Source organism: Chelonoidis abingdonii, chromosome 2 (assembly GCF_003597395.2).
Source record: "Chelonoidis abingdonii isolate Lonesome George chromosome 2, CheloAbing_2.0, whole genome shotgun sequence".
NCBI lineage: Eukaryota > Metazoa > Chordata > Testudines > Testudinidae > Chelonoidis > Chelonoidis abingdonii.
Genome location: NC_133770.1, coordinates 167,598,494 through 167,615,464, shown reverse-complemented (window position 1 = coordinate 167,615,464; position 16,971 = coordinate 167,598,494). Strand labels below are relative to the sequence as shown.

The following is a 16,971-nucleotide window of genomic DNA, read 5'->3' as shown; positions in this document are numbered from 1 at the left end:
CGCACGGATTCTGGGTAAATGTCATCACTCATCCTTCTCGTGCAAAGCAATGCGCCAGACGATTTTATGCCCTTTTTTCCTGGATTGCCTGGCAGCCGCCATAGCATGGCACCATGAGCGTGTTTTGCCTTTGTCCAGTCGGGGAGGAGTACAGAAACTGGTTTAAAGAGCCCTTTATATCGATATAAAGGGCCTCGTTGTGTGGACGGGTGCAGGGTTAAATCGGTTTAACACTGCTAAATTTGGTTTAAACGCATAGTGTAGACCAGGCCTAAGATGCCTTAAACAAAACCTTTTGAAAGCAACCCAAACCAACAGGGGGCACCGTTGAGATTTACATGCAGGACACTGAACATCTGCTGTCTATACATCTCTACCTAAATATAACACCACCCGATATAACATGAATTCGGATATAACGCGGTAAACCAGTGCTCCGGGGGGAAGAGAGGGGGGTTGCGTACTCCATTGGATCAAAGCAAATTCAATATAATACGGTTTCATCTAAAACGCAATAAGATTTCTTGGCTCCCAAGGACAACGTTATACCGAGGTAGAGGTGTATTTCTAATTCCCCTACCTCTCTAGGTGTCATGTAACAAAAATTAGATTCACACTGGTTCTCCCTATATTGGCCTAACCTCTCCACTCCTCCCTTGATTTATACAGAACCCTAAAAAGGCTAAATCCTCACCTGGAGAACATACAGATCATTGTAGACCTTTGTTTTTGTGAACAGGTTTGCACAAAAAGACGAGTCTTTCACTGTGTTTTAAAACTGGCAAGATTCCAATTCTTCTTGTGTATTCCATGTAATGTTTACACAAATGTACCAATATATATTTCAAATGTAAGGTTCTAATCCTGGTGAATGAGGTCCCGTCTCTGACTTGGTTTGAAAAGTAACTGAAAAAACAATATATACCTCAAAAATACATGGTAATGTTATCTCCATAGAACCTTCAGCTAGTGTATCACGGGTGGTCTACAAGAACACAAGTACAAATTCAAGGACTAAAGACAAGATTAAAACATTTAATGTAATAAACTTAATGAGAATCAAGATATCTACCTCCTTAAAGTCCTCTGCCTGCTTTTCCTTTGCTTCTGGTCTAAAACTGTTGTGTACTGGTTCTGTGAACTATTAAACAGTTGCTGAATTTCATATTAGAAATAATTCAGAGGAATAATAATTGTAACCATCAATTTAGGCCAGAAAACACAATTTTCAGATGAAAAGTAAGTCATGTGAAATGGGACCCCATCAAGCAGCTTCTGGGCAGCAAGCAGCAAAGAGCTACTATTAGCATGTCTGAAGCTCCATTGACACTGGGACTGTTCTTAAGTCCTTCACAGCCATAAATCAGTAACCATAGCATTTGTCCTTACTCCGATCATCCATGGACTCAGTACCAAGCAATTGGTTATTTATAAGTTTTCACATTCCCTATCAATGTTCAAGGAGCTTTTGGGCGGGGATTTTACTTCCTCTTTTCAAATTCAGTAAAGGCTTGAACTGAGAGGCTTAGGTTGGATTTCAGCTGTTAAAAACTCTAAATACAAATAATCTTCCAACCTGCTCCATTGCCAAAAGCTGAGATCCAGGACAGACAGAAAGCAATTTATGGTGAAGAGAGGCTAGAAGAAGAGTCCCGAAAGAGTGCTCTAATGGCTAAATGTGGAGACTGTGGAGTAAGCGCAGCTTTGGCCACCCTCCAGTTTAATTCATCTTAGGCCTTGTCTTCACTAGGAAAAAAGGAGCATTTTGCCACATATTAGCTTTAGGCTTCCCCCCAGTTAGTGTTTACCTCAACCTGCTAACGTGAAAACTAAAACAGCCCTGTCCACACTAGGATGTTACCATATGTCTGCTAATATATGGTAAAACACCTATTCTTCCTAGTGTGGATGCACACTTGGATTGGGAGAGCTACCTTTCTATTTAGGTACTTTCTAACCCCCATTACCTTAGCATCTGTTGCCTCCCAATCTGAAAGAATAATAATAATCTCTCTTCCTTCCCAGCCTGTAAGAGAAATAATTTGATTAGTTTATAGGCAGTTTGTGTGAGTGAGTGGGTGTGTTGGGTATCCATTTGTGTGTGAAGAAATTATTGAAGGGAAATTAAATTGAAGAGATGAGATTTACATTTAGAAACCAACTTAATTACATTGGTACAACTTTATTGTAGACAAGATCTTAGTTCTGAATAGGGAGAGGCTTGGTGTCGCTCATCTCTTGCAGAAGTGAGTTTCAAAGTGTAGATCTGGCCCCTGTGAAAGTTCTGTCCCTCACACTCATGAGCCTTCTACTATTGGTCAACAGTTTCACTGTTTGTGGGGAAAGCAACTGTTGTGGGAGGTCATCACTGTGGACACAGAGATGATTTCTTCGGTAGCCAGGACCATTTGCATGGAGGGTTTTGAATATCTGAACCGATATCTTGAAACAGACTCTGTATTTAGTGAGGACTAAATACAGAGCAAGGAACACTGGGGTGATGTGTCCACTAAGAAGACAACTGCATTTTGTACTGATTGATGATTTTCCAGGTGTGAAGCTTCATTCCTAGATACGAGTTGCAATAAAGGAGCCTGGAGGTACATTCATGGACACTACAAATTCTATTAGGCCAAATCTCATGTCTGCTTTTCCCTTCTAAAAACTGTTTTGTTTTTCTATTGCAAGTAAACTCAGCCAGAAAGAAATTTCTGTTAATCTATCGAGGAAGATAAAAACACAACAAATACTAGATTACATTTACTTTTTAGTTGCAAAAGTATATAGATGTAAATTACCTGCCTCTCTCATGCTCCTGGCAAATTGGTAACGTGGCCCTTGATGGTGAAATCTGAATGACCCTAAATTAGCAATTGGGTTTCTAGTACAGGCAACACAACAGAAATATAGAAAAAGGGGTATGGATGAAATGTAAATGATGACTCAAGTGTTTTCGTCTATGACTTGATTATGCTATGTTTAAATATATGTTGAATTAATCAGTTCTCAGTCAGAGACAAGTAGCAGAAAGGAACACATCATTTTACTGCTCATTAAATAGATTTTGGCAACTTGTACTCAGACATTTTTTAGCTTCAGTTTATGCCCTTTTCTTTCTCTGCCTGTTACTTTGGCAAATGCATTCCTGACACCCACATTCCCTCCATCCTTTAAAAATGGATATCCCTCAGTAATACCCTCGTCTCTTCTAGGGAATACAAACCCTCTCCTATAACCTTGGCTTACATATGTACCCTCTGAGAGTTTTAGCACCCTCATTGCTCTTTGACTCACTGGTGCCTTTTTGGGATGTGCCTAGCATAGTGTGAGCACTACTGGAAACAAGAGTAATCTTCAATATCCTCTTTGCTACACGAAACCCTGAACTGTGTCCAGCACTCCAGGTTTGGTCTCATTGCCCCTGTGACCCCTTCTCATTCCTGCTTTATCCCTCTATCACTACCTCCTTTTTCCTCTTTGATTTCTTGTTGGCTGAGCTGGTAAATTTAGTTTTCTGTTATCATTGTTCGCCAGACCTTTCTTCTAATCAGTGCCTTGCTGATGGGGATAATTTAGGGGAGAATTCATTTTATCCTTTTCAGTCCTACCTCTATTATTTTATTATATTTTTCTACATTAAAACACAAAAGTCCCTTGTCGGCTCCAGCCTACATTCAGTTCTGTGCCTTTCAATCCAAAGCCCTGCTCTATGGTACCAGCTGGTCTTCTGAGTTATGTCTTCAGCAAATTTGCACATCTTGCATATTCCCTTTTCTGTGTCATTGATATATTGTGAGCAAAACTGGGCCCAACAGCAATGCCTGCAACATTTTACTTGTCACACCTCTGCCACCTGATCTGTAACCATTTACTATAATTCTCTTATCTCTGTTACTAAGTCAATTGTTATTCAATTGAGGATTACAGTTGCTAATATTAGATAGCCTTTTATTTTGCTGCTTCACTACTGTCTGTTCTCATTGTCACTTTCCAAAAGCAATTAATCAAGTGTGTTAAACATGCCTTCACTTTTGGAAATCCCTGGGTACTGTCTTTCTCTTACAACATACTGGTTTAAGAAGGGCACCCTTTCTGGCCTCCTGAATGAGCTGCATACATACAATACATGTAGCAGAGTAATACCTACCTGCTTCACTGTGCAAGCCAGTTAATTATACATAAACACAAACAGCCCTTTGTTATCTGTCCATCTGAAGATCATTTCTCCCTCCTTATGGTGAAGTCATCTGCTTTTTTTTCCATCTCGGCTCTAGAGTTGGCGATGCCAGGAATATTTCTTTCTTTTCCTTTGTAAATCCAGAATATAAATCACCTTTTATTAGTGAGCCTTCTAAATTAGTTCAGTGACTGTTACCCTCTTTCAATACAACATGCACACATGGTGAGCTATTGAAGCACTATATCAATGAAAGGAGTTGTTATTGTATCACAAGAACAATTATCCTTAATATAGCATCAAAGATGTACATGGAGCTGATCAGCAGATAATATGTGCCTCTGCCCTGAGGAGCAGGTTCTCATCATTACAGTGCTACCATACAAAAGCTTCTCATTATTATACCGCTGTTTTATCACCAGTGTCCTAACTCGGCCTTAAATACATTCCAAATAACTTGCAAAATAAATTTAAACAACATGCCCAGCGGCTTCCTTAATGAGAGGTGTATTCCAGGTATACATGGCAGAAACATGGACCTCTGAGTCTGATAGCTAGGACATAAGAACTATACACCCATTGGGAGGTATTTACAGTAGTTTTATGGCCACCTTCTGACAGCTCTACATGATGCCACATGATCCATCCCCTGTCACCCATTCCCAGCTTCTGGCAATCAGAAGCTAGGGACACCATCCCAGCCCATCCTGACTAATAGCCACTGATGGACCTATCCTCCATGAACTTATCTAGTTCTTTCTTGAGCCCTGGAATAGTCTTTGGCGTTCACAACATCCTCTGGCAAGGAGTTCCACAAGTTGACTGTGTGTTGTGTGAAAAAAAACTTCCTTTTGTTTGTTTTAAACTTGCTGCCTATTAATTTTATTTAGTGACTCCTAGCTCTCACGTTCTGAGGAGTAAATAACACTTTCTTATTTACTTTCTCCACACCAGTGATGATTTTATAGACCTCTATCATATCCCCCCCTTAGTCATCTCTTTTCCAAACTGAAAAGTCCCAGTCTTATTAATCTCTCCTCATATAGAAGTCATTCCATACCACTAATAATTTTTGTTGCCCTTTTCAAAAACTTTTCCAATTCTAATATATCTTTTTTGAGATGGAGTGATCACATCTGCACGCAGTATTCAAGATGTGGGCATACCATGGATTTACATAGAGGCAACATGATATATTCTGTCTTATTATCTACGCCTTTCTTAATGATTCCCAACATTCTGTTCGCTTTTTTGACCTTCACTGCACATTGAGTGGATGTCTTCAGAGAATTATTCACAGTGATTCCAAGATCTCTTTCTTGAATGGTAACAGCTAATTTAGACACCATCATTTTATATATATAGCTGGGATTATGTTTTCCAGTGTGCATTAGTTTGCATTTATCAACATTGAATTTCATCAGCCATTTTGTTCCCCAGTCACTCAGTTTTGTGAGATTCTTTTCTAGGTCTTTGCAGTCTGGTTGGGACTTAACTATCTTGAGTAGTTTTGTATCATCTGCAAATTTTGCCACCTCACTGTTTACCCCTTCTTCCAGATAATTTATGAATATGTTGCATAGGACTGGTCCCAGTACAGACCCCTGGGGGACAACACTACTTACCTCTCTCCATTCTGAAACCTAACCATTTATTCCTACCCTCTGTTTACTATCTTTTAACGAGTTACCAATCCATGAGAGGACCTTCCCTCTGATCCCATGACAGCTTAGTTTGCTTAAGAGCCTTTGGTGATGGACCTTGTCAAAGGCTTTCTGAAAATCTAAGTACACTGTGTCCACTGGATCCTCCTTGTCCATGCTTGTTGACCCCCCTCAAAGAATTCTAGTAGATCAGTAAGACATGATTTCCCTTTACAAAAACCATGTTGTCGTTTCCCAAACAAATTATGTTCATCTATGTCTCTGACAATTAATGCTTTTTGAGTTCCTGAGGGTTTGTCTACACTTAAAATGCTGCAGTGGCACTGCTGCAGCTGTAGCACTTCAGTATAAACACTACCTATGCTGATGGGAGAAGTCCTCTCATCACTGTAGGCCTCCCCAAGAGGCAGTAGCTAGGTTGATAGGAGAATTCTTCCATTGACCTAGTGCTGGTCTACACCAGGGTTAGGTCAATATAGCGATGTCTCTCAGGGGTATGGATTTCCCTGAGAAACATAGCTATACTGTTGTAAATTCCTAATGTAGACCAGGCCTTAATTGTGCATTTCTTACCCGAGAGAGGCAAGGTGAGTGAGGTAATATATTTTATTGGACCAACTTCTGTTGGGGAGAGAATCTGGTCCAATAAAAGATATGACCTCACACAGTCTGTCTCTGTAATATCCTGGGACTGACATGGCTACAACTACAACTATACTGCACGCAACATTTCTTATCTTGACATCTTTGGATTTCTTTCAAGTGTAACCTTAACTAGGAATTTTGTGGATTTATATGCTTCAGTTGGGGATAATTATAATATCCCTATTAGTTATATTTTTACCCTTGATTTACTAATATGTATTCTCAAACTCAGTTCCACCTTCATGTAGGTTTTATTTTGTCTGCAAATACATATATGACTCCCTTTTAAGAACTATCCCCACTATCTCTGCAGAAAAGTCCTTTCCCCTTCCCCAAGATCAGGGGTGAGGCATACTGGATGGTCAGTGTTTGTGGAAAGCTTGCCCTGCTGTTCTGCTTTAGCTAAACAGAAGACTAAGCCAACACCTTTCACAAGTACTAAATCTACACAATTTTTTAAAGCCAAAGGTTGTATACAAATTAGCTGATTAAATCATTTGCACAAAATGTTTCACATGGAACTGCACAAAATTTAGTAGCTATAATCATTCCCTATTTTCTGCACAAGTCAACAGCAGTGCTGGGCATTTGCGAATACCGAGGCATTGCTATGAAAAAAGGCCAAAAGGTAAATGAACTCTAGAATAAAGCATGAAAGCTCACTGACATGGCCACATAACTGCATTGTAACAAACTGTAAAAACTCCACGACTTTTCACAAACATAATTAAATCAGTGTCTAATTGGGATCATTAGGGCTTTTATCTTCTGCTCTCTATTGGATAAAATTGAGAGTTCCTGCAGTTTGAAAGGGTCTTATCTGTATTGATGAAGTCTGCCCCAAATATTATGAGTTGGTCTACAGACTTTTTGATTGTGAGCTGAATGCAGAAGGTCATCTTTTCTGCAGTGGTTTTTCATCTCTAGAATGGTCAAAAGTTTCAGTCTTTCCTTCCAGACTTTGACATTTTCATAGTAACCTAACTGATCTTGCCCAGGAGAACCAAAACGAACTGTTCTCCCCCATCCCTTTCTTAGTACAAAGACCACACAGGCCTCCTCAACCCCTAAGGAACTGGCCAGTCTTGAAGCAATGAAGATTAGCCAATGTCCTAAAGTTTATTAATTGCTCTTAGTTTATTCATTGTACAACAGCCAGAATCCTTCAGCAAGGAGAGATTTAAAATAAAGATGTATTATTTATTATAGTATATTTATATTTTCTATTATACATTAAGGTCCTGACCACTCATTAACATTAAATATCCTGTGATGCTTTTCATAACATTATGGATATTAACCCAGATGTCCTGGCCAAATTCCAGCTTAGGAACTACATCCTGCCTTCCTAAATGCCCCCTCTGCAGCTGGATATAGGATTCCTCTTCACTCCCTCTTCAAAACTGTTATGCAGTGTTAGTGTGTACTGTCAGACAGCAGCTGCCTTTGACCTCAAAGCAGATGCACGTCAGTTTTGGGTGAAGTGATCCTTAAGTAAAGCTTGTGTATCGGTTTAAGTCTGTAAACTATTTGGGATCCTTGGCTGAAAAGAGCTCTCAGGGGTAAGAAGAATAAAGAGCCAATTTAAATGCCATATCATCATTACGCCTCTAATATAGCAGAGCTATGGGTCAATGGGTTGAGAACTCTATGTCTGCACAGATCTCACCTTTACATGGATTTTGAGAGAGTTGGATGTTAATTGATCCTAATGGATAATATGTTTATACTAGTAGATTTTATTTGAAGGAGAAACCGTAAACATTTGATATTCAACATAAGGATCTATGTGAACAAAAGCAACATTATTACCAGGTGAAAATGGCTACAGAATAGCAAGGAATGGATAGTAATGCATGCTATTTTTAATAACCATAATATTTGTGGCATTAATGATGCCATACATATTATTATTATCACCAAAATTACTATTAAATAAATACCGTTTGGTTTTGGGTAAACCCCTAAACAAATGGGGTATTTGTTATCGCAATACTTTTCTCTTTTTAAAAGAAACAAGTTTTCCTGCATTGGCTAAGCCTGCTACAGAGCTGTGCCAAACAGAAGATACAGCAGTAAACTCTGTAAAGAGTTCTGTACAGGTCTTTTTTCTCTATAACTTTGTCATGAAAAATCATGTACACTTCTTTCCCAAGGCAACTTTATCTTAAACAATAAAATAATTAAAGAGCCCTGCCCAGGCAAAGAAAAGCAATGTTAATATTACTATTTTCTATTCATCTATTTCTAGGGTGATCAGATGTCCCGATTTTACAGGGACAGTCCCAATTTTGGGATCTTTTCTTATATAGGCTCCTATTACCGTCCCGACTCCGTCCCGATTTGTCACATTTGCTGTCTGGTCACCCTATTTCCAAAATCTTGCCATTCTTTTTGCATTTTTCAAAAAAACCCAAATAATTGTACATCTTTTATCTGCAAAAGTTCTCATGCCAACTCATAAGCAGCCCTACAGTAAATTAATGAGCACACAACAAAACAATTTTCGTCAAGAAAATAGATTTCCATTTCAAGTTTCCAAGGAGTTATGGAAAAATAATCATAAAATTATTATGTAAGATACCTTGACAAGATCCTGTGAGCTCTTCTGGCCTTTGAGAGACACCTGGATCAGTTGGGACGCTACTCTGAAATTCAGACTTTTCCAAGAATGTTCTGGTGTCCTGCTAGTACCTGTGGAGAGCAATTTGCTGTTACACAACTGTTTACTGCTGCAGAAATGCAGCTTGACTGCTTCTGAGCTGTCAAAGTGGAGACCATATTTCATTCTAAACTAAATAAATGCTCTTCCCAGGATTGCTGGGGATTTTACTATAAACCTAAAGAGGAAACTAAAAGGAGAAGAGTCCAGTGAAAGATTCTTCCAGCGCTGAATTCAGAGTGTTGTTGGTTAGTATAGGAAGAGCCTGAGGAATCAAAGGTCAGCAAAAAGCCATAGCTAAGAAGTTCATATCGCAATGAAAGATGAGTGCAGCCGCAGCCAAAGGACTGGGCATTTGAGAAATGATGTTGCCAAAGTGTACATTATCTTGATGGGTAAAACAACTTTTTATTATCTGCAGCATGCCATATGCAATGATCTTGCCAGTGTAACTGTCAGTTTGTGCTGTGAAAATGGAAAGCAGGGTGAGGGGGAGAATAGGCAGTACTTCACTTCTGAAAAAATTTGTTATTTTGATTGTATCACTTTGAACATTTTATAATTTGATATAATAAATCCAACCTAATGTAATCAGAGAAAGGCATCATTTAGTTTCACGTCTGTGTGTTCAATCCTCTCAGTTTCACTTTTCTTACCTTCAATTCCCAGAAATTATCCTCACCTCTTAATTACCTTTCTCACATTCAGCACCACAGCTCTGGGACGACAGGACCTGTGCAGCACTCCCACACCTGAGTCATGTGGGCTTGGGGGGAAAAGACACCGCAGGAAGGAGCCAGCTTGGAGAGAGGAGGGGAGAGGAAAGGGAGGAGGCCGAGAAATTCTTAAGCCTGCAAGAGCAGATGCAGAAGTTGCTGGAACAGGGACTTGTGGACACGGATGTCAGAATCCTTTCTGCTTTCGGACTCTGCCCTTCAGCTGCTTACTCCAACAACTTCTGTCCCCCTTCTGTCTCTTCCGCCTGCCCTGAATGCTTCCCTCCCTGCCTTCGCCTGCCCACTGTGTTTCCATTTAGCTAATCCCATAACAATTCCCCTGAAGAATTAAACAACAACCCATCAGATCCCCACAAAACAATCTTGACACCAGCATGACATTTGCAAACTATCATTGTGCTTGTGTGTTCAGTCTTTACCCCTAACCTTTGCCTGTGCTGTCAATTTAAACTGAAAACCCTTCAGGGCAGGGACTATCTATTACTCTGTACAGTGCCTAGCACAATGGGACCTTGTTCTCAGTTGCTCCCCAGACAGTATCATAATGCAAATAATAAATAGTTACTCACCCAAACAGTCCCTTTTAACTTGGATAAATTATTGTAGTTAGTGTTAAACAAGTGCCTCTTGCCCCAAAAGAGAAGTTTCTGAATTCAAGACATTAAATGGAAAGAAAATTAGAAAAAGTCGCAAGTTTACTTTAGTAATTCCCTGTCTCAAAACACCTTACAATAATAGGACAAACCTATTCTTGCTTTTATTAAAATATATATTTAAATACAAGAAGGTCCATCCAAAACTACAGAAGATCCATGTCCTGCAAGTTATTGGTCAAAATCATAAAACTGTCTGTAACACTGTATAGATAAAATTGTGCTTCCATGAATATACAAATCAAAAGTCAGATCTAAAGCAAACTAAACTTTCTAAAAAGAACAAGAGTACTTGTGGCACCTTAGAGACTAACAAATTTATTTGAGCATAAGCTTTCGTGAGCTACAGCCCTACTTCATCGGATGCTGTAGCCCACAAAAGCTTATGCTCAAATAAATTTGTTAGTCTCTAAGGTGTCACAAGTACTCCTGTTCTTTTTATGGATACAGACTAACACGCGTGCTATTCTGAAACCTAAAGTTTCTAAGGAACTGTGAATAACACAGGGAATGAGAGCATATGGTACAAAAGAAAAAATCAAATCAAACTTGCAAAGACAAACGACATCATCTAGAGTCAATGTCCTGAATCCTGGAAAAGGAGATTCTCCTTGGATCTTAGGTGTGCTAGTTCAGCATCATAGAGGTCCAGCACAGATAAGAACCAAGCCCCAATCTTGCAATTAGAGCCATGAAGAAGAGTCCTTGTGCTCATACAGAGCCCCACTGACTTTGAGACCTAAGTTGGTATACAGATCCTGAGTCTTTCCAGGACAGAAGGCTTGTCTTTCTGGTAACACATATCAGCTTGTAATGTATTACCTTTGCAGGGAAAAAATAATAAAAGGATGAGGTAACATCAGAAACTCAACACGAATTACAGTCCCAAAATATTTGAGCTAGAGAGCATCCCCAAAACATTCGCTCTTCGTAGGCCATTTCTACACTATCGGTGGTACAGTGCTGCAACTATAACACTGTAGTGCCATAGTGTAGATGCTTCCTACAGCAATGCAAAGGGTTTTTCCATCAATGTAGGTAATCCACTTCCCAGGGCAGTGGTAGCTAGATTGATAGAGAAATTCTTCTGTCAATGTAGCCATGTCTACATTGGTGGGTAGATGAGCTTAACTATGATGCTAAGGGTTTTTTCACACCTCTGCGTGCCCCACCTGTGTTGACTTAAAAGTTAACAGTAGATCAGGCCTTACTCTTTTACACCCTCTGCAACAAAAGACTGAGGCCTGGGCTTCACTTAAAACTTAGGCTGGCACAGCAAGGCTGCTCAGGGTCTGAGAAATCCACACTTCTGAGCACCGTAGCTATGCAGAGTGCACCCCTGGTGTAGACGCAGCTAGGGCAACGGAAGAATGCTTTCGCCAAGCTAGTTGCCATTGCTCAGGGAGGTAAAAACAGTCTTCAGTTTGTTCCATCTTCATCATGCCAGCACAACTCGCAGACTGAATGTTTATCTGAATGGTCAGAAGGTGAAGCATGAAGTAGAACTGGTCTATCTAGGTGTGATCTTAGACAGCACACTGAGTTACCATGTCCACCTGAAGAAGACAACAGCTAAACTTACAATCTTCTTAGCAAACTGCAGGTTCATCATGGGGTGCTCGTGCTCCAACTTCGCAGACTTCAGCTCTTGCCACTTCATAATCGGTGGTAGAGTACTGTGCACCAGTTTGGAGCTGATCATCACACACCAGACTGGTGGATTCGCAGTTACATGCTGCCATGTGTATCATCTCCGGCACCCTGCATCTAACTCCACTCCCATGGCTTCCAGTTCTGAGCAATATTACTCCTCCTCATAACAGATGAGAGGACAAGAGCCAGGCAGGCAGGTGTGGGGAGCCACGGCAGACTCTCTACCTGCCTGTGGTGCAAGGGGCCTAAGCCATCCCTGGCCCGTGTCCCTGCTCCCAGGGCTTCCCACCCGCCCAGGGCAGATGGAGGGTCTGCGACTCCATGGCTCCTCACAGCTGCCCACGCAGCTGTTACTATGGCCAGGCTGCAGCTCCAAGGCCCTCCCTGCTGTCCGGAGCCAGGTTGGGGAGAGCTGCGTGGGCAGCTGTGCGGAACCAGCATGGAGTTGCTGACTCTCTTCCTGCATCGGGTGGCCCGAGAGTGGGGACATGGGCCAGGGATTGCTTTCAGGTCCACACTCCCTGGGCAGGTGGAGGGTCCACCGAGGCTCTCCACAGCTGCCCGGGTTCCCTGGCCGGGCTCCACACTGGTTTGGCCATGGCATGGAGCCTTGAGAGGAAGAGGAGGGGAAGTGAGTGGGGTCTGCCCGGGCGAAAAGTGGGAGGGCCAGGCCCGTCCACTTTCAACAAGTAGGAGGGCTATGACCCACTAGTTCTGGCACCACTGGCCCAGGGCCCCACCCACAGGGGAAGGAAGAGCCGCAGCAGAGTGCAGTGGGAAGCAGGACGGAGCCTGGGGGTGGAGTGTGGGTGGGGCCATGCAGGCAGTTTGAGTAGGCTGAGCCTTCCCCTGACTTTGATGCCCACTGCCCTGCCCAAAACAGGACATAGCTATCGACTTTTCATTAATTTACTGGTACTAGAAGAGGTAGTAGTACAACAAAGAGATGTAGCATTATCTGGGTTTCATTTTCATTCATTCATTCAAACAAACTGCTCTGCATGGCCTACTCTTGCCTGTGTACATAGGGGTGGTTCCTTGAATCCTCCTGAGAGATTTCAATGAAACATTCATGGAGGTACTCTGCAGTCCTCTCCTGAAGGTTTCTACGGATGGCAGCATTATTTCTTCCTCAAGGGTAGAACACTTTCCCATGCTAGTCAGCTGTAACTTCGGCAGGCACCATTATAGTACACAGGCTAGCAGTATCCGGGCCCAGACAGCTTCGGGATGCCAGCAGCAGCTGTGTTCTCCATGCCTTTGTTACACTCAGGAGTGAGATATCAGCTAAAATGACCACTGCCTGTGGAAAATGGCGCCAGTATTCAGTACCATTGCTCAGTACTCATAGTTGCATGCAGCTGAGCAATTCCCTCCTCATCTCCCTTACTCCTGGTAGGCTATACTCACCACAACTGGTGCTGTGAGTGGAGCCATGCACAAGCACTCTGAAGCAGAAGTGTCAATAAGCATGTCTTATTTAAATCTTTAGGGGAGCAATGGACGGGAGCGCTGAATCTTAACTTTTACTTTCTGTTGTGACTATATTGACAATGCTACCTCTGTGTGTTTTACCTGCAGCTGCTGCTGTTGTGGCCTTCAGGGGTTCCCTTTCCACACCTATAGGAAGGGGAGTCAGATAAGGAGAAAAAAGAGGATGACTCAGGATGACATGTTCAGTGCAATCCTGCAAGCCGGTGCTGCATCAGACTGTGAGCACAGGGCCTGGAGGGTGAACACTGCAAACAGCCTGGAGAAGGAAAGAGCAAACAGAAGGATTAGGAATTTCAGCAGTAAAAGGAGAGGGAGATGCACCAGGATGTTATGGGGCTTCTCCGGCAGCAAACACAGATGCTGCAGACTCTTTTGGACCTACATGTTCGACAGTTATAGGCTCCCCTCCCATAGCAGTCCATGGAGAATATTACATCATCTCCCTAAAGCGCCCTCAACATTCATCGTGATATCAGGGGCCACATCTCTACCCCTACCATTTCACCCCATGGGACATTAAGGACAATCAGCTTCACAGGCACTGACCTGTGAAAGCCATGGTTGCTATATGTGTAGGTAAAATGGCACGAATGTTTTTTCCCTTTGTTAAGGTCCGTTCCATTAATATATTAAGTTTTTAATGTATTTGTTTTTAAACTGCACAAAGTTTTCTTTGCACGGGTATTGTTACTGAATAAAATTCTATTATTTGGAAATTAATCTTTATTAGTTCACAGCACATGGTGCGGAGTGCCGAGCAGTTCTGAAAGCACCCACTTGTTACTTTACAGGCATGACACAACCCATATGACCAGTAACAGTGTAAAAATCCTAGATGTACAGCAAGCATCGAAAAATTCATAGGTGAATTAACAGCACTATATTCATAAACATACCCCACATAATTCCTAACAGGCCCTAAAACAGCAGGGCCAGGTAGATCACAGTACAACACAATACATTACTATGGCTTACCACTAAAGAGCTCTTTCAAAGCCTCCCTGAGCCATATAGATCTGAGCTGAGCTTTTCTAATATCCCTTGTGTCTGGCTGTTCAAACTCAGCAGTGAGCCACTCCACCTCAACCATCCACCCTGGTGGCAACTTTTTCCCCTTTGCTTCACAAATATGCAGGACACAGCAGAAAGCTATAACCATTGGGATTTTTTTTTAATTGAGATCCATTCTGGTGAGTAAACAACATTAGTGTCCCTTCAAACCACCAAAAGCACATTCAACTGTCATTCTCCACCTCCTGAGCTGGTAGTCGACTCCTTCCCTGGTGCTATTGAGGTGGCTGGTTTACAGCTTCACGATCCGGGGACAAAGGGTAGGCTGGGTCCTCCAGGATCACTATTGGCAATTCAACATCACCATAGCTAATTTGCCAGTTGGGCAAGAAAGTCTCTATTTGTATCTTTCTGAACAGTCCTGCGTTCTTAAAGATGCAAGCATCATTGACCTTCCATGACCAGCTAAAATTGATGTCAGTGAAGCATTCCCAGCAATCCACCAATGCTTGCATAACCATAAAAAAAATAGCCCTTTCTGTTGATATACTCTATGGCAAGGTGGTCTGGTACCAAAATAGGGATGTATGTGCTGTTTATTGCTCCACCGCAGTTTGGGAACCCCACTGCTGAAAATCCATCCACTATGTCCTGCACATTGCTGAGTGTCACAGTCCTGCATAGCAAGAGATGATTAATGGCCCTGCACACTTGCATGACAACAGACCCCACAATGGATTTTCCATCTCCAAAATGACTTCCCAATGATTGGTAGCAATCCAGCTCTGCGAGTTTCCACAGTGCAATTGCCACTAGCTTCTATACTGCCAGTGCAACTCTCATTTTGGTGTCTCTGCACTGGAGGTCTGGAGCGCGCTCGGCAGACACATCCAGAAATGGGACCTTGAACATTTGAAAGTTCTACAGCCAATGCTCCTCATCTCAAGCCTGTATTACAATGCAATCTCATGCAGATGCAGTGCTCCACCATCAGAAGCTGCTCCGTGAATGCCATTGACAACCTTGAATTGTTTCTTTCTATGTCCCTCAGCAATTTGTCTTCCAATAACTCATCATGTTCCCTGCTCATTCAGTTCTTCTTACAGCTCTGCCAATACTGGAGGAATGTGTGTCCTGTGCTTGTAATGCTTATGACAATAGTGGAGCGCTCCATGCAACTGTCAGAGATGACTGACAGTGAGGATGGCTGCGTGGGTTTGTGGGATTTTTAAAAAAGATCTGAAAGGTATGGGATATAGGTGACATTATGGGATGGAGACAGTTGCATGCTGAGAGGTTAACCCCTTGCTCCCAGTCACCCCTGCACAACCCCTTTCTGCCCCACAATGCATTGTCAAAACTTTCCAAAAGACAGTGTGCTGGATGGTGTCAGGTTGCACACTGGGATACCGACCCATGGTGCACTACACTGTGCATTGACACAAGCACTCTTGGTGAGTATGTGCAGCACTGACACAAGAAGCCAAGTATGCATGAGCACAAGTGCTATACTAACTGTGGCAGTTTTATGCCAACATCATTTGTGTCAATCAAAGTTCGTAATGTAAACATGGCCCCACTTCTACATATTTAAAAAGTTTAAGGTCAGGTCTACACAAAGTTAAGTCAACCCAGCTACGTCGCTGAGGGGTGTGAAAAATCCACACCCCTGAGTGATGCAGTTAAGCGGACCTAACCACCAGAGTAGACCAGTGCTAAGTCAATTGAAAGATTCTTCCATTGACCTGGCAACCAACTCCTGGGGGAAATGGATTAACTATAGTGATGGGAGAACCTCTCCTGTTGCAGAAGTGTCTACACTGTAGCATTTCAAGTGTAGATGAGCTCTAAGTTTAGTGGGTGCTGTTTTATCATCCTCCACAGTTACTATTGAAATAGAAAGTATTTCTTTAATATTGCAAGACATGAATATGCCATGCTGCTTCTTTTCAAATACAGGACAGAAATATGTATTGAACACTTGTCCATTTTATCATCCCTGCCTAGTACTGGGCCTAGATCATTGGGGGTTCCTCTAGTCCTGTTAATGATCTAATCACATATTATTCCTCATCCCCTCTCCCTCTAACCCCCTATCCCTCCCTCCAGTTATCCCCTGCCCCATTCCTGCCAACTCTTCCCCAAACCCCATCCAGCCCTATAACTCCTCCTGCTTGTTCATCCTCTCCCCAAGCTCTTCCATCCCCCCAACCCCCACCCAAGCCTCTCTATCCCTCCCCCCAACCTCCTCCATTCCCCCATAAATAACCCCCTC

At 42.2% G+C, this 16,971-nt stretch overlaps 1 protein-coding gene across 3 annotated transcripts in view; it reads right to left on the bottom strand.

Moving 5' to 3' along the window:
• The window catches only part of AP3M2 (adaptor related protein complex 3 subunit mu 2), a 39,560-nt gene extending 23,067 nt beyond the window's left edge, over positions 1 to 16,493 (bottom strand). Inside the window, exons 1-4 of one of the 3 annotated variants that reach the window (XM_032774543.2) lie at positions 14,661 to 16,493; positions 13,767 to 13,941; positions 10,455 to 10,532; positions 9,071 to 9,180 (exon numbers count right to left, since the gene is read on the bottom strand). The gene's annotated coding sequence lies outside the window, so the exon portion shown is untranslated. Of the gene's footprint in view, positions 1 to 4,147; positions 4,308 to 9,070; positions 9,181 to 10,454; positions 10,533 to 13,207; positions 13,486 to 13,766; positions 13,942 to 14,660 lie in introns of those variants that run through there. The other 2 variants (XM_075062802.1, XM_075062801.1) reach the window with 2 other exon arrangements.
• Between the last annotated feature and the right edge of the window lie 478 nt (positions 16,494 to 16,971).